The 20,072-nt window shown below is 41.6% G+C and overlaps 1 protein-coding gene across 3 annotated transcripts in view; it reads left to right on the top strand.

Moving 5' to 3' along the window:
* Window positions 1–282: 282 nt before the first annotated feature.
* Window positions 283–20,072, top strand: part of SMAD1 (SMAD family member 1) — a 50,058-nt gene continuing 30,268 nt past the window's right edge. The window contains exon 1 of one of the 3 annotated variants that reach the window (XM_061354166.1): window positions 283–429. The gene's annotated coding sequence lies outside the window, so the exon portion shown is untranslated. Of the gene's footprint in view, window positions 430–510; window positions 645–742; window positions 898–20,072 lie in introns of those variants that run through there. The other 2 variants (XM_061354164.1, XM_061354165.1) reach the window with 2 other exon arrangements.

A 20,072-nucleotide genomic window follows, 5' to 3' on the forward strand; every position in this document is an offset into this window, starting at 1 on the left:
CCTGGTATTGGAAGGTGTTACAGCAGCTCCTGCAATATTAAGCACTGACCAACTCAGGGGCTGAATCAGCTGTAAGCAAGAGACAAGGATGGACTCCAGCTCCATTGGAGCCTTTCAGGATTTAACTCTAACAGCCACTCTCCTGACACTTGGCGCTTTCCCCCACTCCCGGCCGCCACAACATCACGGGCGGGTGCATGAGCGCCTTTTTGACCTCCATAGGCCCCGAGGGCGGCCGAGCCAACACGGATTGACACCGGGACGGGAGGAGTGTGGGCAACAGGGGCTGAACCCACTCGAGCTCCTTCCCGCCTCCACCTTCCCTCCCCTCCCCTCCCCTCAGGGCGGCCGCTGGCCGGCGGCGCGCACAGCGCTCCTAGCGGGGCCCGGCGGCGGGCGGTAGTTTGGAGAGGATCCCTTGCCGGGCCGGTGCAAGGAGTGTGTGTATGAGGGGGGGGGGGGGGGGGTGAGGGGGAGGGAGTGGAAGAGTGAAGGAGCGCAGGAGCGAGAGCGCGCGCGCGCGCCGGGGAACTACGCGCTGGCGGCGCGGCGCGCGGCGGGGCTGGGCGGCTCCGACCGCCTGACGCCAGCGAGACCGGATCGAGCCAGGCGTGAGGCAGCGCGAGCGAGACCCCGAGCCGCTGGTAACGACAACTTCGCGTTACCCACCCCGCTCCCATAGCCAACCCCTTGCGCCTCTCCCCGTTTATCGCGCCGAGGGGCACAGCCTGCGCCGCTCTCCCCCTTTCTCCTTCCCGGCAGGCCGGGAGCGGTTGCTCCGCGCCGCGAAGGGAGCGCGGCTCCGCTCGTCTACCCGGCATGATGGCGTCCCTCCGGCAGCCCCGGGGAGACCCAGGGCCGCTTGCCAGCCGGCCGTTCCCGGCTCGAACTTTGTGGGTAGGTGCCGCGTCTGGCCCGGCGGGAGGCAGAACCCGGCTCCACCGGGAAGCCGCCCTCCTGCGCCTTGGCGAACGCGGGGTTGCTCCCGCGGCGCAGCCCCGGCCGTCCGGGGCAAGCTCTCCTTTGTGTTTGTGGGGAAAAGCCTGCCCCGGCCGGCCCGTGTGCTTGACCGCTGAAAGTGGGGGTTCTTTCCTCCTTGCTTTCTTTCCACAGTCCCTTCCCCTCCTTTTTCTTATTTTAACCTCCCCCATTTAATGATAAATCTGTGCTTAGAGGTCAAGGAAAGTTCAGTTAATTTTTTTCTCCTCCCTGTTATAAGGTCTGAATTCATGATATTTTCCCCTCCCCAGTGTAGTTTCTTCATATACTCGGGCTTTGCAGACAAGCTGCATATAGATCTTTAAAGCCTATTTTAACTTACTGGTGTGGAAATACTCCGTCATGCCTTCAAAAGGATCTTGGCCAAATCTTGACTTTTTATTTTTTTAATAAACTGAAGTCATTTGGAGTTCTGAGTGAGAAAGGGTTGCTGTGCTTGCTCTTTCTTTAGTAGATCAATCTGAAGAAGATGCATGGTCTGACCTTACAGTTTGCTTTTACAGTGTCTGAATAATTAGAGCTTATTCTGAACAATAAAGACTTATTTGGGTGTATTTTGGGGAAAAAATGCTGCTTGCTGCATGTTAAAAATATAAAAGTTTTATTCGGGGAAGAAGTATCGTTAGATCCAGGTGGGAAGGGGTAAAAGTAGATGTGTATTTCAGATACAAGCAAATGGAAAAGCTCATGGCATGAAGCATGTCAGTGTTTAATGGATGTCAGTGTTTAAGGATACAGCATCTTGAAATTAACGTGCTTGGGAAAAAGCTGTGTTTCAAACATGTTATAGCAGGTAGTTCAGATCTCTTTTGCATCCAGAAGTCAACTTTGTATTTTTGCCCCCAACAGTTATATGTGGTTTTAGGCAGTGCTTGAGAATAAGACTGAAAACTGCAGCTAGCACAGCCCACAGAGACCACTTTTCTTTGCTGGCATGTGTCTGTAATTCTGCTTAGGCTTCATGTGGCTAACAGTGTGCACCTTGTCCTGTCAAACAATAGGAGCCAGTCATGTGAGGGAACCTGAGGTGTTAACATTGACTTCATTTTTTTTCTTTTATTTGTCAGTAACAGTAATTGCTGAAATATGGGAGAGGAATTTCTATTTACAACTGATTAATACTTTATTTTCCATAGAACCAGCAAAGCAGATGCTTTTTAGAGGTTCTCACTGATTTTAGTGCAAGTTTTGTGTGATCACTTCTTTACTACGAGTGGAAGAGCATCATTACAAAAATGAAAGATACCTATCCCTTTCTGAAGTTCTTGGTCTGGTCTTTGGTTTTGATCCCATCAACCATTGGATATGTAATCAAATACATTTTTTTTTCCTACTCTGTTCAGTTTGTCTTTTTGTGAACTCTTGAAGATATGACGATCCAATACATTTGAGAAAAGGTTACTGAATAAGCAGATGGAGATGTTTCGGTATAAATATTAACTGTCAAATGTTTGAAAGCTGATGAATGCTTGCTTTTCCTCTGTAGTTTGAAAACTGAAGAGTTGAACATAAAGAAAAGCAATACAGAGGTTAATAAAAGTGCTGCTAGTGCTCCTGTATGTTGGGAAATTACTCAGATTAGATGATGAATTTCTTTGCTTAGTATAAAGATATAAATTAAAAAAAATGAAGGGGTTATGACCTTTTCCTTTTACTGAAGCGTGAATGCTTCAATATTACAGTGCATATTACATATAGCCAGTGTTCTGCTCTATGAAGCCCAAGCTGTGTGTGTAAAATAAAAGCTCATTTGAGTAGTCTCGCAAGCCTAATGGAGGCATCATCTCAGCTTTATAAATAATGTAAGTTGTGTATAATGTGGGGTCCCCAGAGGCTGCAGAGAAAGCATCATTACCAGCCTTTTCAACCTGCTGGAGATCTTAAATTGATTTGCAGCACTAAACTGGTGCAAAATGATACATCAGGATGACACAGGGTCAACCTGTAAAAGTCTGTGATGTGAGCCCGTTAGTTCAGTCATCATAATTAAACTGTATTATGAGGGCAGAGAAGCAAGTGTCTGTGGCATGTCCTGTTGTGCTTCAGATATGGGTGGTTGAAGAATCAAATACAGAGAGCACTGTGTGTATTATTTAACTTATGCAAGGAGCAGTTGAAATTAAAGCTTATGGCCCTGTCAAGAATAAATGCTGAACTAGTTTAGGTTGACTCTCAACCTCTTTCTTGCAGTCACTGGCAACTGAAATAGACGAAGGCATGGGCAGCTTGGAGGTGTATGTGGGGGGAAGTGGTTGTGAGTGAATCTCTCTGACTTTTGTATATCCTTTCCAAGCCTGAAAATTAGCTAGACTATATCTGCAGGCTGTGCTAGCTGATATTAAAGGGACAAACAGGCATTTCCTAGTATTTTTATCCCACTAAAGTTTGTAACAGCCTGTTGAAGTGTTCCTGCAGATCTGAGCTCTTGTATAAGACAGAATTTTAGTCATATCTTGAACTATATGACCACATTTATTTTGGAACAGAGACTGTAATTTTGAATATGGGTTGGCAGTAGGTCACTGCTCTTCTTAGTGAAGGTATCTGTGGCCTTGGATTCACGTTTCATTTCTAAATATCTTAGGAAGTTACATGCCACAGATAGTAAAACTTTTATTATATACCAGACATCTTAGATCTTGTTGTTCCTGCTGATAAAATCACTGTGCAGTGTTTTAGGAAAACCCTGCTAAAACTCCTTTTTCTTCTTTCTGCTAGTCAGTGTGCTGCTTGGTGATTTGAGTTTTGCATGTGTTAGTGGTTAAACCAATTTCTTATACCTGAATTCATGTGAAATCTGCGCTGGATCTCCTGAGCTTCTTCTAGCCAAGAAAGAAACATCTCTTGGGTATAGTCACCAGTGTAACAAAAAAAAAAAAAAAAAATAATGTTTAGAGATTTAAGCAGAGAAAATAAATGGTCACTAATGGCAGGAGGTGTTCTGCTCTCCAAGTTCAGTTCCATCTCGATAGCACGTGCTTTAGCTAAGGTGCTTTCTGAGTGGCAGATAAAAGAAAGCTCGCTTTTGGGTGCAGTGTCTTATAGAATTTGTATTTGTATATGGAACTCTCTTCTGCTGTGTGAATGCAGATGAATAAATTGAACTACCTTATTGAAGAGAAAGCTATAAAATCAGATTTCACAAATTGCCTTCTAGTTAATAGTTTCTACTAATTTTTGTTTGGTTTTAATTTCTGGTTTAGTCTTTGATGACAAACTCACCCAGTTGTGCTTTCAGAGTGGGGAAAGGTGTGTGCTGCACACAAAAACTTCGTTTGTTTTCCTCCAGTAGCTGCAGACTGGTATACTTCCAAAGGCCTTTCGTCTGTGTGTAGCAGTGTCTCAAAAAATTGAATGCATACACATCTTAATATTTAAAAGATGATATGCAGTTCCTGGAAGTTTACATTTGAACTTACTGGATAGAAAATTAGAGTTTAAAACATAAACACCAAGTTGGCAAGTGTGGCTTGAAATGCTGGTGACTTAAAGGATTTCTACGCATGCATCTTTGACTTCTGTAGCTATTTTGCCCAAGCTACGATGGTGTAACTTTAGAACAGCACAGAGGATTTTTGTGTTAGAACAGTGTTTTTTCTTTGGGATGGCAAAGAAGTTATTTTAAATGGATACTTTCTAATTGCTAGAGTTGAATCCCTGCAGGCTGACCTATAACTTTTTCCATTAGAATGTCACTATTTCTCAAGATACAAAATAAGCAGAGATTATGTTAGATCGGGCCTTTTGTGAAGGGCTTTGCAGAGGGTGGATTCAGGGGTGAGGAGGACACTTTTGGCTGCTAGTGGTTGCTACAAAGATCCCTATCCTCCTCAGAGGACAAATGTTAATTTGCATTACAGAAGGTTTTGGGGTTTGTGTGTATTTGAGTGGGGGATGTCTTTGTTTTCTAACTGAGAAGCCAAACATTTCATAAAATAAACAGGCTATTTCAAGGAATTTAAAGCGTTCTTCGAAGTGAAACCAGATTGTACAGGATTTTTCCCTCCTTCAGCTTTATGCGTGCATGTATTGGCTTTGGAAGTGCCTTCTGGTTGAATAGGAACAAAGATTGAGCACACTACCTCTAATTAGACTGTGTGAGGTCAAGCATTCAGTGCAAGTAAGGTTGAACTCTGCTGAGTTGTGTGAATGGGTCCGCGTTTATTTATGTTTTATTTTGGGGGAGAAGGCAGGATGTGTATCAGGTACTGTGGCACTGGGATTATGATGGTGGAAGTGTTGCACAGCTGTGTGACCACGGTGCTGCCCTCTGATAGCGCTAGTGTGTGAGACAGCTGCTGGGTTGAGTTGTCTTAAGTTACAAAGGCTTTTCTGCAAGTATGGATTCCTTTACTCAGTTGTACTCTTCTTGCGGGTGCTGTGTCTTGGGAAACTGCTAAAAGCTGAGTTCGGATCAAGAGTTGAAGCTTTTTTTCCCTTCTAGACTTGCAAATGCAGGGAACTTGACCAGTACAGCTATTCTGGTCACTTGGGCAGTTCAGTGATTCTAACATAGATCTGTAATTGTTCTAGACTATATATCACTTGTATTTCAAAATGAGATACCCACTTGGGAGACTGATATTAGATGTCACCAGTCTTTCTCATTTTAATCTTTACCACTTTTTCCCCCAGCATGCACAGGCAAAGTCTAGAGAGTAGGGAGGGCAAAAAAATATTTTAAAACATGCATTTTTATAAGTAATTATATTTAGGCACTATTCACAGCAGTATCATCTGAAGGCAACTATTATGTTGACTTGGCATGTAAGCAAATCATTAACGTGGTTCACCAGTGATTTCTGAAACATTATTTCATATTTCTGTGCTTTCAAAGGGAACACTCATCCCAATATGGCAGCAAATGAGACTGAGAGTCAATACAGACAGTCTGAATTCTAGCACTTAATGGTATTCAGAAGCATTTAATTTGCAAGTTTTTGTCATTGAAATCATTAAAATGCCAATTCACATCAAAGTACTGTATGGACTGTTGGTCCTGTATTGGGTAACTTGGAAGCAAGATACCTGTTAAAAATTTTTGTACAATGCTGAAGTGATTATAGATAGAATTGCAAGTTTTCACTGTCTCCTTGCTGCTGTCCCCAGCGTGGGTGTAGGGTAACGTCTGCCCTCCAGCTTTGACTGGTGGACCTTCGCACAGTACTTGGTCTGATCTATTGTTTGAGGGGAAGCTGAAAATGTGTCCTCTAAATACAGATTTTGTGCAAGAGTAGAAGTTAAATTTCAGGATTTACAGCATTACAGTTTCTTCTACAGAGGTTGCAAGACTGGTGTACGGTTTAAAAAATTGTGTAGGTAAGTGAAAGCAAAAAAGCGTGTGTGCACACAGAGCTAACATCTTGACACTGATGCAGCAGGTCAAAAAGTCTTCGATGAATTCAGAGAATTCTTTACGTTCAAATTGCTTGGGGCAAGCAGTGACCATAGTTGATCATACTTCTGCTTGCTTTTCTTTGTCATGTTGTTAAGTACTGGAAATTACTATCTCATTAGTCTGTGTTTACATGAAAGGCTGACTTACTGAGGCTATTTTTCTTTAAAATAATTTCATATTTTTGATTTCAAGCATTTTAAGGCATTGACAATAATAGCAGCATTCTGTCTGGTGTTGTTTGATGAAACCAGGGCATGAGACTCTTGAGGACACCTTATTCTTATGCTGGTATGTATATAGAGTTATTCACACTTGCTAGCTATGCTCTATGTCCCTGTGCACATAGGGGTGCCTAAAATAACATTCACTGCCATTGCAAGTTAAGTTATTTGGATCAGATAAAAGTAGACTAAACCTATATATAGTTGGGAAGAGCTTGTAAATTCATCAAGGTGTGTCTATGTAGTACTATTTATACATAAATATTTGAATACTGTTTAAATGCTTAAAAGCATAAAATCAGTTTTAGTTAAAGATGAAATAAATAACTAGAAATTCATGTTGCAACAAATGGTGGCTTCCACTTAACTGTGTTTCTACAGGAGATAGGAGGAGGAAACATCTGCTGTTTGGTCAGATGCTGTTAATGAGCTGCATGGTTGACTTTATTTTACGAATACATTTCACCATTGTACCTGTTAGGTTTCATTTGAATATTGACATAAGAGGAATTAATCAAATTTCTTTGCAGACTTACAAGTACCTCACTAATAAGGACTTTCAGCTGACATGTTGGGAGCAAAATATGTGGCTTGTAACTAGTCCTATTTCCAAGGCAGGGGAAAGAGGGCTCTCAAAAATTTTCTCCAAGACAAATTTGGAAGGCTGTGTGTCTGAGACAGAGAATGGAAGATAGCGTGAAACTGACACATCTCATGTTGTTTCACTTGATGGCTTAATTCTCTGTAGTGTAATGTGAATTAGAAAGCTAAAGAATGGCAAAAGTGCATGGGTTGGGGTTTTTATGGTTGTTCTTGTTTGTTGTTTTTTAACTCTGTCCTTTTCTTTCTAGCTCCCTCAAGGTGTTACAAAACAAACTGCTAGTGTTCTGGTAGGACAGAAAAGTTGGCACCTTTGCTCACTGTTGGCCAGTTGTTTTTTTTTCCAAGGGCTTCTGAGCTGCATCCTATGAGTCAAGTAAGTTACTTCCAAGTTAGGCCACTAGTGCCGACTTAGGAGTGTAGATTCTGCTCACAGGTCCTGGGAGACAAACATGAAAAGGGTTAGTCATGGTTACTTAAGTTACCTGGTGCTATAGTGGTCAGGATGGTATAAGAAACTTTATAGATCGGTAGCTTTCAGTAGCTCACAAGCAGTGAAAAAAGGGGTGGAAAAGTGTCTTCATACCAGGGCTGTATGTGAAGCAAGGTGACAGTGGTGGGGACTTGCATTTGAATGAAATGAAGCCATGCGTGAAACCAAACTTCAAGGTTACAGCAGTGGAGGAAGGATGAGCAAGGCAACTCAGACTTCTGGATGCTTTGAAAATATTCTAAAAGTTACGTAAAATTTAGAGAGGGATTATTTCTCGTGGTATTGTCCTCTGCTTTGCCTTCTGCTCCCCCTTGTTTGGATTAGAAATTCTTAAAAGTAGTACTTGCTTAAGTATAGTTCTTACTGTTAAGTTGGAGGGCAGTTTTTAATAGGACTTGGTGAAGTGGTCAAAATCAGGGAAACAGTGATCTGATTGAGATTTTTATCATTATTCATGAGAGTCTATTATTTGTCGAATTACTTTAGAATTAGTAGAATATTACTTTAAAACGCAGTTCTTCTGTGACTCTGCCTATGCATGGCAAATAGATCTTGGGCCCTACCTCTACCTGGTAGCAGTTGATATGATTCTGTATTTGTGTCGAGGCAAGCAGAGTTCTCTCCAGTTTTCCTGGAACAGTTGTTTTTTTTTTTTTGATGTGGACCAAATTCTTGCTTTCAAATGATTAGCATGTGGTTGTGTTGAGAGCTTGGCAGAATCACAGGGTAGTTGAGATTGGAAAGGTCATCTGGTCCAGCCCCCTGCTCAAGTGTGGCCACCTAGCTTGCCCAGAACCATGTCCAGATGACTTATTTTTATCCAGTTGTATAACAACAGAATTATTGTTTTATCACAGCAGTAATGAAAGTTGATTTGAAATTTAACCTGACCTTCTTATAGGTATGATGGCTTCAGGGATTGTTAAATGTCTAATGTGATTACAGTGATTTAATTTCAAATGTGTAGTTTTGAGGAATTTCAAACACATCTAAAGTGTGTGCTTCCCTGCATAGGTTGGAAAGAGATGAGGAGCACAGACTCAACTTGTGTGGCTTTACTGAGGTTTCACCATGGATCTCCAACATTCAGGAGCAGAGTTTCATCTCCCATCACACAGTCTCTTGGTCTTTCCTCTTGCTGTCAGATGTTCCTGCCTTTTTATCACTGAGGAGATAAGTAGATAGCTAGCATGCACAGACATTGGTTATAGAATCATAGAATAGTTAGGGTTGGAAAGGACCTTAAGAACATTAAGTTCCAACCCCCCTGCCATGGGCAGGGACACCTCGCTCTAAACCATATCACCCAAGGCCTCGTCCAACCTGGCCTAGAACACCACCAGGGATGGAGTATTCACAGCCTCCCTTGGCAACCTATTCCAGTGCCTCAACACCCTAACAGGAAAGAATTTCCTCCTTATATCCAATCTAAACTTCCCCTGTTTAAGTTTTAACCCATTACCCCTTGTCGTATCACTACAGTCCCTAATGAAGAGCGCCTCCCCAGCACCCCTATAGGCCCCCTTCAGATACTGGAAGGCTGCTATGAGGTCTCCATGCAGCCTTCTCCAGGCTGAACAGCCCCAACTTTCTCAGCCTGTCTTCATACGGGAGGTGCTCCAGTCCCCTGATCATTCTTGTGGCCCTCCCCTGGACTTGTTCCAACAGTTCCATGTCCTTTTTTATGTTGAGGACACCAGAACTGCACACAATACTCCAAGTGAGGTCTCACGAGAGCAGAGGAGACGGGCAGGATCACCTCCTTCGACCTGCTAGTCACGCTCCTTTTGATGCAGCCCAGGATACGGTTGGCTTTCTGGGCTGCAAGCGCACACTGAAGCCAGCTCATGTTCTATTTTCTCATCGACCAGCATGCCCAAGTCCTTCTCCGCAGGGCTGCTCTGAATCTCTTCTCTGCCCAACCTGTAGCTGTGCCTGTGTCTTTGTCCGTGTCCTGCTAATTACCTGGTGAATGTTGTGATTTTGAAAAATGTGAATTTTGACCTTGCCGAATGTCTTGGAAAACTTGGCTTATGTCTTAGGTTGCCATCTCAGCTATTGCAGTTTCCCGTTTTGCATTTTTTCCCACTACTGGCTTTCCAGTCTGCCATACTTAATAATAGGCCCTTTATTATCCATGCTAGCTAGTGTCAGTGTTACATGCTTCCACTTGGGTGTGGTAGCCAAATAAAAAATCTTTGTCTTTATTAACTTAAAACCTTAAGATAATGTAATTTTAGCTTCTGTAATGTGTCGTATTAGATTTCATGTGGAAATTATTTAGAAATACTCTCAGCTTAGGACTCTGTGTTGTGTGGTATTTTTTTAACAGATGAATAGGGAATAATTTTTCTTTTTGCTGTAGTTTGCTGTCTGGTTACCTAGAACAGAAGGCAGTGTTAGCAGCAGGGGGTGGTGAAGTGCTTCCTAGGGTGGTTCTTCAGAACCAGCTGGGGCAGAGCTCATTGCTCTGGGCATGAGATGAGGTTTTGCAAATTGGCTGAAGTACTCATGTCTGAGTGTGAGCTAATCTTTGCCCGGGGTATCACAAAATCAGAGGGGTAGCAGCTCCACAAGACAGACAAAACTCTTATCAGTTTGGCTCTTCTCAGCCTCAGCCACATACTTCTTTGCATATGCTGGTGGGGTGACTTGGGTGCTCATCCTGCTCTGAGCTGTTCCAGGTGTTCTGCTGGACCACAACAGTGGTGTTTTTGTTGTTGTTTTGGCCAGGTTAGGAAGGTGAATGGGCCAACAGAATGTAAGCAGATGGGAAATTATGTTGGGAGAACCAAAGCTGGCACAAGGGAGTTAAGGGAAACCTTTTCTCTTTGGGTGGGAGCAAGCTGTTGAGCTGCTCATCTGCTTGTGGACCTGTGACCTTGCAGGCCCAAGGCAGCTGTTGGAGGTAGCCAGTTATAAACGAGCACTGTAGTACTCCCAGATGAAGACTTCCTTAATACGCTTGCCAAGGAAAGGTCTAATTTACAAGGTTTTTTTCACACTTACGTTGGTGATTAGCATGGTGAGGTTAGACTGCCAACAGTTACGTCAGCCACAAAGCCCCAGTGTAGTTACATTGGCAGCAGAAAGACAGTGATTAATGATACAGTATATTTTATGAGGGTGAGGGAGAATGGATGGGAAGGAACACTTGAACAGGCTTTTCTGTTGAAGTACTGTTCTGCTAGTATAAACTGCAAGCTATATTAGAACTGTTTTTCTGGTTTAATGCAACTGTATAAGCAGAGCACATCTAGTGAATGTATGAGGCAGGATCAGTGTTTTGCCTCATGGGGAAAAGAGTGTCCTCAAACTTTAACTTCTTAGTAGTGGAAACCTGTTTTTCCTCTTCAGAGGGTGAAAATAAATTGAAACAAGTGGCCAATCTGGTACTGTTAGCAGCATTATCAAGAAAGTAAAGAAAAGCTAAATATTAAATCCATTAGAAACTCTTCTGTAAAAGCAGGCTGGTATTTCCAAAAATCACTGTCAGTGAAGACAGTTAGGGCACCTGAAGCTGATACGTTATGTAAGCTAGTGCACTGCTTGTGCATCTTCTGATTTCTGCACCACTGTGTAAGTCACTTTCAAATTTTTGGCTTTCAATCCACTTTTCTCAAAAAAAGAAATAAAATAAATTTAGAAAGCACTTGTTTTAATGAGATAGGGTAGATATATTTAAACCCCCTTTTTCTTGTTACTGCTAGCTATTTAACATCTTCAAACACTGAACCTTTTAATGTATTTCTTCAAGGAATCAGACTATGTATAAATCTAAAATAGAAACTTAAGTTTTTTTTGCTAGAGGTAGTGCTGGAGTGATTGATGGTTTTGCTGAATTCCCTTGTAACCTTCTGTTATGCAGGAAGTTTTTTTACTCCGACTTGGCTACAGGCTTCTTTGAAATTTTTGTTCTATGCAGAAAGCATCAGCAAACTTAACTGGCATAAGCACTCCAGAGCTGTTCACTATGGTTTACTGGATAACTGTTCCCTTTGCGCTTGTCCCCACTAGTTTATCAGCTGTGACTGTTGCTCATGGTCAGACCCAATGTATTTCCTGTGATTTGTGAACAGGGAGCATTGGTGGCAGGCTGCTTTAGCTTAAGTCTTGTATTTGTGAACGCAGACAGGTTTCTGTCACACCTTTGCCTGGCTTCTTGCCTTCCCTGACTTGGGACACAAGGGCTCTCAGTCTTCTTGGCCAGCAGCAGGGTTATTTGAGCCTAAAGGCGTATTATCTCAGGAACTGGGGAGTCCTGGTTTTAGTCACAGAATTAAAGGCTAAATTTAGATTGCTTAAAGCCAAGTAATCTGAAATCTTCATGTGCTCTTTTTATGTGCTGGCTTTCAGCCTGAAAGTAAGTAGTCATGGAGAGTTGTAAGTTCTCGAAGTTCATCCTTGCAGTCTGACTCAGCAGCGTGTTTGGGGCTTGGAGTCCTGTCCTTTGTAGTAGGACGGCTGTAACTGTTCAGTAGCAGAATGTAGTGGAAAATTTAGATACTTTATGGCTGTTTTAGCTTTCTTACTAACAACCTCACAGAACCTGTCTGTGGTGGTTGGCAGTTACTGTGTCTTCTTGTCTCAGCTGTTAAGGTTGCAGTACTGTAACTTTGCAAAACCTGAATTTTGAAACTTGAAACTGGTCTTGGAAAACTGTTGTGGAATGAATAACAAGTTGCCTTAATTCCATATCAGAATCGTATAGACTCTGTTATTAAAGAAAAGGTTGCAGATAAAGAAAGGGTACTGAGTAATTCTTTATGTGGCTTGATTCCTTTTCCAAAGTCATAAAAAGCTTACAGATAACCAGGGGATCAGATAGATAAATTACAGCCATTTTCTCGTATTGTAAAACTTCCGTATTTTCAGTAAGCAATGTAGGAGGATATCTCCCACTTCCTTTCAAGTTATGCAGTTCCCAAGTGCTGTATGAATTATCAGTTCCTATCTGTGGGTTGAGGCCTTTGTACAAAACCCTCCAAAGCCTTGATCTCAGGAATATGAAAAAACAGTTTGATGTGAGATTCTGCAGATGTTCTGGCACAGGGCTGTGACAGCTTCTTTTGCCTCATCCTGCAGTTTTCTTGGAGCTTTCTGGCTCCTCACATATGGGCACTCCCTTGTTTTGCCCTTTCAGAAGAGTAACTTTTGGGTCTGTGCTCAGCTGTTCTCTGTTGGCAGTAGTTTGGAGGCACTTCTGTTGGCTGTGGTGAGTGTGATAGTGCTGGTACATACTTCAGCCTCAGTCTTTGCCCTCAGGCCCCTCGTTGCAGTGGTCAGTTCAAGATCTAATGTTCTTGCTCAGGCAAGCTTCCTCTGGCTGAATGACTTGCTGCCCTCTTCCTCTGTGGTGTGAAAATGTTGCCTGGGGGAATGGTGTGTGCTCTCACAGAGCTGTGTCGATGCTGTACTGCTAACAAATGTTTTGTGCCGATGGTCACCTCTGTGGCTTTCTTTGTCTAAGACTTGCCTCTCAGTCAGTAGCTTTCAAGAGGTTCATTCTCTTGTTAGCAGGAGAAGCTAAGTCTTGACATGAGAAAGTGGCATGCCCAAAGGAAATGGGAGCTGAGTATCCTGAGCAGCAGCCCAGCGCTCTTCACGACATTACTCCCGCTGACAGGGTTTTACAGGCTCAGGTATGGCAAGAAAAAATTGCATTGATAGCAAAAACAGTTGCAGTCAGTAGACTTGTTTGGATTAAATGATCCTGAGAGCTTTTGGGCTTTGGACTTAGTTGGTTAGATGACTGTCATCTGGAAGGTTGCTGGCCTCCAACCACAATAACATGAGATACCTGTTTTGTTCCAAGTGTGCCTGCAGGTTCAGGGGAAAGCTAGTGCTCTTAATGCCTGGTGTACTGGTGAACCAAGAATTCTTCCTTCGATTCCGTAGACTTGTCTGATGGAAAACATTTGTAAAAGTAAGAGACCATGTAGATTCTTTCATTCTAGTGTATCAATAACTTTATTCTTCCACAAGTATAGGTTTTAGTATTGGTGAAATTGTACCTTGATCTAGGATTACACTGGGGTGTAGTTGAAGGCAATTCAAGTTTTTAGCATAGGCTCAGATTTGTACCTCACATGCCAGTAAAGGCCTTGATCAACCTTGATGAAATGGCTTGCTGGTGTATTTTAAACACAAACCTGAAGTTTCCTTGACCTGATCATCAGGAGGATCCCTACAAATTTGTATTTGGATGGAAATGGTAATATTTAAAGAGTCTCATTTTCTTGTGTGTAAGTGGCATCTCAAAATATTGTGATCTTGGCTCCTTCCATTTGTAAAGGGTCTGATGAGTTCAGGTGGCTTGATGCATACCAAGATACTCAAGGGAATCTGCTGTGATGTGGTAGTGCAGCTCTGCTCACAGGGACCAGAAACAGACTGGGTTTTGTGTCATCTGAAGTCCAGTCCCTGTTTTCAGCAGGCCACTAGTCATATGCTGCAATGATTGAAATCTGGAAAATCTTCATGTTTGTTTCTGGGTTGTACGAACTTGGTTTTGAAAGCTGTATCATCTTTAAACACTTACTCTGTCCAGAATGGTATTTGTGAATTGCAGGACACTTCACAAAATTTAACCTACGTATTTTGCTCTGCTTCTTGACATTTTAAAGACATGATAAAGTTACAGTGCTTTAAAGGTCTTTTAAGGGAATAAATAGTTCCTTAGTTTTTGCAAATAAGGCAAAAAATAGGAAAGCTAAAGAGATACTTTTAAAAAAAGTGAAGCATGCATCTCATGAAATGCACTGAAATATCTTCAGTATTGGCAAACTGAAGAGGCTGTTCTTATTTCAAGTACATAAACGGTGGGTGGGGGACTAATGTATAAGAAGATTAACTGATTTATTTCAATGATGTTTCTTTTTGGTTTTTGTCAGTTTTTTCTGCTTTGTTGAGGCTTGACCTTACAGTGTTTCTATTACTGCCTAAGTAATTTTTTTTCTCAGCTTTTGTTGTCTCTCACTTTCATGAAACATTCTGCTCTAAAGCTGGGGATCTTGAGCTGTAATTTAACATCTTTACTTAATCTCTGATAAATGAGATCTGGGTCACAGTCTTCAGAAGTGGTTTAATGCAGCTGACGTAACTGTATTGGTGCATGCTCTTGGTAAAATGAGTCATTTGTAGGAGCAGTGGCTTGCATAAGCTGAGCATAACTGGAGTGCATCTAGTGGGGTTCCCTTCTTAAAAAGTACCCTGTTGTGACACTACTCTGGTTGGGGCTGACAAACCCCTTTCTAAATCCATGCAGCCTGTGCTAGGCTTTGCTGTTCTGTGAAGATGAAAACGTGTCTTGCATTTTATGAGCTTTAGTCAAAAATCTCGATGCCTGGGTGGTGAGGGGCATTTTTTTATTGTTGTTTTGAAAGGTTTTTCTTTATGCTGCAAGTAGATGTTTTAACTACTGTAAAAAACTCCACAACCTGAATCCCTGAAAGTGACATGTCAGTAAATTTTCCCCATCTCACCTGTGAAGGAAGTTCCTCCCGCCCTGTGCTGATGAATTAGAGGGAAATGCTTTTTTCAGCTGATAAAAAGAAATAAAATTCCATGCCCTTCCCAAAGGAGAAATTCAACAATTGGACAAGTGGCGTGGGACCGTGTGTTGGTTTGTAAAAGGATATAGTTTGTAAAGATGTTTCCTTTGATGCCTGTGATGAATATGGATGTGTTTCCGTTGGAGAGGTTTTTGATTAAATTATGCAATTAGAGCTGACCAGACAGATCTAAATATAGGAAGGGGTTTCAGTTATCCTGCCTTTGTGTGTATTAACACACCCACACAGATGTGTGTTTGTTATTGTTGTAAACAACACCTGTTTTCTAAAGACAGTTCAAAAAGTCAGGAAAGGGAATGGTCTTTGTGGAAAAAGGGAGTTATGCAGGAGTTTTATGATTAAAGGGAAGAAACCTCCACTGTTTTCCTCAGCTTTTTGACCTTTTAGAAAAGGACTTCCAACTTTAATAGCCAGAATAGTCATGGCATCTTTGCGGATATCCCATGTTCACAAAGCTGTAGCCAGTTCTCCAAAGCTGGCTATCCGTTGTCCTGCATTTGGCAGGATATGTTCTGTGTCATCTAACAATGCTTGACCAAGCTCCTTGCACACTTGTGTACTCCATAGTGCTCCTCATGCCTTGTGGGACAATGTGTGGAGTTAAATACTGACCAGCACAAGAGGATAAACCTGCCCCAGATTTCACAGTGAAATACCCATTGTGATGGCTGGTAACTCATTCTGTCTCATAACAACTGTTCGGATAACTTTTTCTTTGTAATGTTTTGTCTTAATTCAAGAATTTCTTTGAGTTCTTCAGCTTGGAGAGAGTGTGAAAAATGAAGATCATTTTCTTCATAGTATTTGGGGGTGGGGAAGCACGCCTCATGAACACCAATCTGGCAAGTTTTGTGGTTTATAGCATTTTATTCATTTTATAGGTTATTTTAGTGAAGCTCATGGTTTTGTAATGTGCCGGAGTTTGTTATTTTTTTTTGTAACTGTGCTGGAGTTTTGACTGAATCATCAAATTACAGTTCCTTCCTGACTTCAGTTAAAATACTAAATTGCTGTTTTAGAGTTATCTTTGATAACACATTCAATTTAATCCCAACTGCTTGCCAACACGAGAAGGGATTTGTCCACACCTGGGTGTACCTTTTGATGTATCCTACTTGTACTAACCCTGGTGTGCACTAGGCTTATCCAGCTTCCTGACCAAGTAATTTGGCAAAGTTGGTGTTAGATTTTTTTTCTGTAGTCTTGGCAGTTCAAACTAGCATGGCAAGGAAACAAGTGGGTGTTGAAGGAAGTGCTGGCAGTTTGTGACTTTGTGGAGTCATATGTTCATCTGAACACAGGAATGCGTAAAATTCAGCAGTGCAAGCTAGAAATCTACCATTGTTTCTCAACTCTGGTGAGACCTGCGTGATTTGAGGATCTGGTGATCATTTAAGAGGCTGTATGTGTTAAGTGTTTTTTATAAACAGGCAGGAGCTGTGCTTTAATGAAGGTGTAAGTAAGACTCTTGCAAGATGTGTTCAAATTGTTTTCAGTGTAGTTTTTAATACATCAGAACAGTTGCAAAGGCATTGTGAAGAAGTAATCTTAATCAGAAAAAGAGCAGATTTAATTCTTGATGCTTCTCTTAACTGGGAAAGCACCTTTGCTGTGTTCTTTACTCAGAATTATGCATTTGCTTACAAAGACTTATGCCATTTTAGTGGAATTGTAACACAAGATTCAGTTTTTAATGTATATGGGAACTTGGTATTTTCTCTGGAGATGCAACAGTGAAGGCACAAATTAATATTTCATATCTAGTAACTTCAATTTGAGAAGGCAAAGTACAAATCCAGAAAACCTATAAGAAGAATTTGCTGCTGTTTTGTAATTGGCATAATGGAGACTTCAAGGGCAAGGACCTTGCCTGCCAGGAGCCGAGTGGTGTAGACGAAGGAAAAGCTGCAGTTCATTGTAGAAACTGGCTGGACATTGTGTACTTGGTTTGAACTGTGGTGAGCATTGGGAAGGAGCTGTCAGATAATGATAATATGAAGTTATTTCTTCATGCTCTGAAGTAATTGGTCAGTGGGGGTTTTATTGTTTGGGTCACTGTTGCCCCACTCGTGTCTCTCAGGAAAACCTATACTGGCCCTACTCCCTCATTTTGACCAAGTGGTAAATCTGCTCTTTGTTGTTCAGCTCACACTTGGAACTCATGGATTTGTCTTACCAAGTGAGTTAGAAGTTGTACAGTCCTTCTTCTAAAGGCAAATGTTACTGTCCTGTTGAGAACATCTAGGTGTTTCATACAAGAAACTCCATGAGCTGCTGTTACAGTTAGCTGGGGTGCAGTCAGCACCTGCTCTTTACATGACACTCTTGCTTCCCTGCCGCCTGCTGAACTAAAGGGTACATGTAGGTACCTAAAAGGATTTCTCTGTGGGCTGAAAAACTATGTATGGGAGGTTTTCTTGGAAGGGCAATCCCTCAGGCAAGTAGCGTGAGCAGTGGTCCTAGAGGAGGTTTCACAGACCTGGGTTTTTGGTTTTTCAGGATCCAAGGCAGAGGCTGCTTCACAGAACAGGCTGGAAATCCCCCCCCCCCCCGCCATTACTGAGCCATAAGTAAGGGAGGTTTAATGCAGCTTGAGGGGAAAAAAACTGCCAACTTCCAATAAGGATGTTAAAAGTGTTTAAGCACCAGTATGCTCCTCTTTCCTCAAGTAATATGGTATGTGTCAGAAATTAACACAGAATCACGTTTGTTTTCTTGAATTCTTTCTACCATGCCAAGAAGACACATAAAGAAAGTTAAGTTTTGGTTTTCTTCTTCTTTTCCTATTTCAGAAATACAAGAGGAGCCAAGTCAGGTGCTGTATAAACTCTCTAATGAGTTCTGCAGTACTTTGAAATGAAACTTACTTTCTTTTGCATGTGTATTGTAATGCCACTGAGTCTTCTACTGGATTTCTGTGTATTTTTCCAAGATGAGCAAGATCTGATCTTCTACTATAAGAAGGTGCAAAGAAAGGACTCTTTGATTAAAACCAGAGTAATTCAACAGAAGATTCTGGACTTTGTTTTACAAGTTACATCTCTTGAAGAAAGAAATCAAAGCTTTTTGCTGTTTGCTCTAGAGAATAAGGAGTCAGAGGAAGTTAGTGCACAAGCTTTGTAACACATTCTAGCATTACAGCTGCTTAGACTGTCTGCTTAGTAAGGCAGAAATTGTTCTTGCAGGAGTAAAGTCACAGCTTCCTGGCTTCTATGCCAAAATCTGATCTTTTTTTTTTTTTTTCTGTTTGTAAAAAAGCTCTAAATACTGTACTGAGTACACGAGTTGCTGAAAAGATGTGTCTTTCAGAGAAGGTAAGTTACTAAGTATTTTTGAAGAAGCAAATTAAAATCTCTCTGCTTGTTATTCCTTTATACTGTCAGTAAGTAATGGACTCTGGGAAGATGTACATTGAATAAGTAAGATAAATTGAATTTTTATACTGTAGTCAAAGGCTAGGCAGTTTTCTCTCTTACAATTATGTAGATTTACTTCACTGTGGTTCCTGCCACTTATGTCAAACTGCTGAGCATATATTAAAAATATTTAATAGGATACTTTTTGCCTGCATCACTGAGCCTGTAATACAAACAATGAAATTAGTAGAAAAGTTACAACTGCTTTTTGTTTGCCTGAAACTTGGGCTAGGAGTTGTTTCACTTCCCATCCTCCAGGAGAGGATCATCTAATCATCAACCCTTTCTCCACCCACCAAAACCAGTCATTTATGCAAAGTGAGACAGTTTCCTATGGGCTCTCCTGTGGGAATTTGAAAACATTCTCATTGAATATTTTACTGTCTGCTTAGTATTGCTGACAGAATTAACTATCCCTTCTTTGAGGGCTAGAAAAATAGAACTTAATTCCATGACGTTTTGCCTAAATACATTTCTTTAAATACAAGGCTGGCTAAACAGCTATATCTGTAATGCTCACCTTTTCTTTCTTTCTTTTTTTTTTATTAGCTTCTCACAGGCTTCCTACAGATTTGTATGTAATCCAAAGACTACACAAGAGACAGCAGCAGTGAAGGAAGACAAATAAAGCAGCATTGGCATTTAAAAGAAATTTATTAATTTCAACTCATCCATCCCCAGGCAGAACATGTAATAGAAAAAGCATGGGTTTTGATAAGTAAAGAGTGGCAGATAAGTGGGTAACAATTCGATTTCCTTTAAACTGACTTCAGGATGCCTTTTGGAGGGTGTCCTGTCACTTGACTTAGGCTTCTGTTTCACCCATGCTTTGTGAATAAACATATCCTTCAAGGTCTGGTGGTCACTCAGTTACTGGAAATACTAACTCCCACTTTTCCAGAAGGGCACAACGTATTTGAGGAAGAAGCATGCAGGATGTGTCATCTGCTGACTCGTGGTTTAATCTTTATTTTGCACTTCCAGTTGATAAGACCACTTTGTGCAAAAGTAATACAGGAAATGATGCACTGCAAAAACCAAGAGTGACAGAAAGGGAAACGGAATGTACTGGCAAGAGCTCAGCGCTCTGGACGCTCTCTCTGCTTCTTGGAAATGAAAAACTCCACCTACACTGCCTTTTAAACTTTTTTTTTAGCTTAATGCTGGTATTGGAGTTTAGTGTGTGGAGTGTACAGTAGCCTGTGGGTTTTTTCCCCTTTTACTTTATCTTGTGGCTTCTTCAGGTTGTGCAGTGTGCTTAGATTTTGTTCAGGCAGGCAGGACTTCAGCAGGAGCTCCTGGGCTGGAGGCCTGTGGCCAGCTAGGTCCTGCTGAGCTGCATTACTTCCAAGCATATCTACTGTACCTAAT

Source organism: Neopsephotus bourkii, unplaced genomic scaffold (assembly GCF_033783945.1).
Source record: "Neopsephotus bourkii isolate Nb327-2 ecotype Australia unplaced genomic scaffold, CSIRO-AGI_Nbou_v1 NB_718, whole genome shotgun sequence".
Taxonomy (NCBI): domain Eukaryota; kingdom Metazoa; phylum Chordata; class Aves; order Psittaciformes; family Psittacidae; genus Neopsephotus; species Neopsephotus bourkii.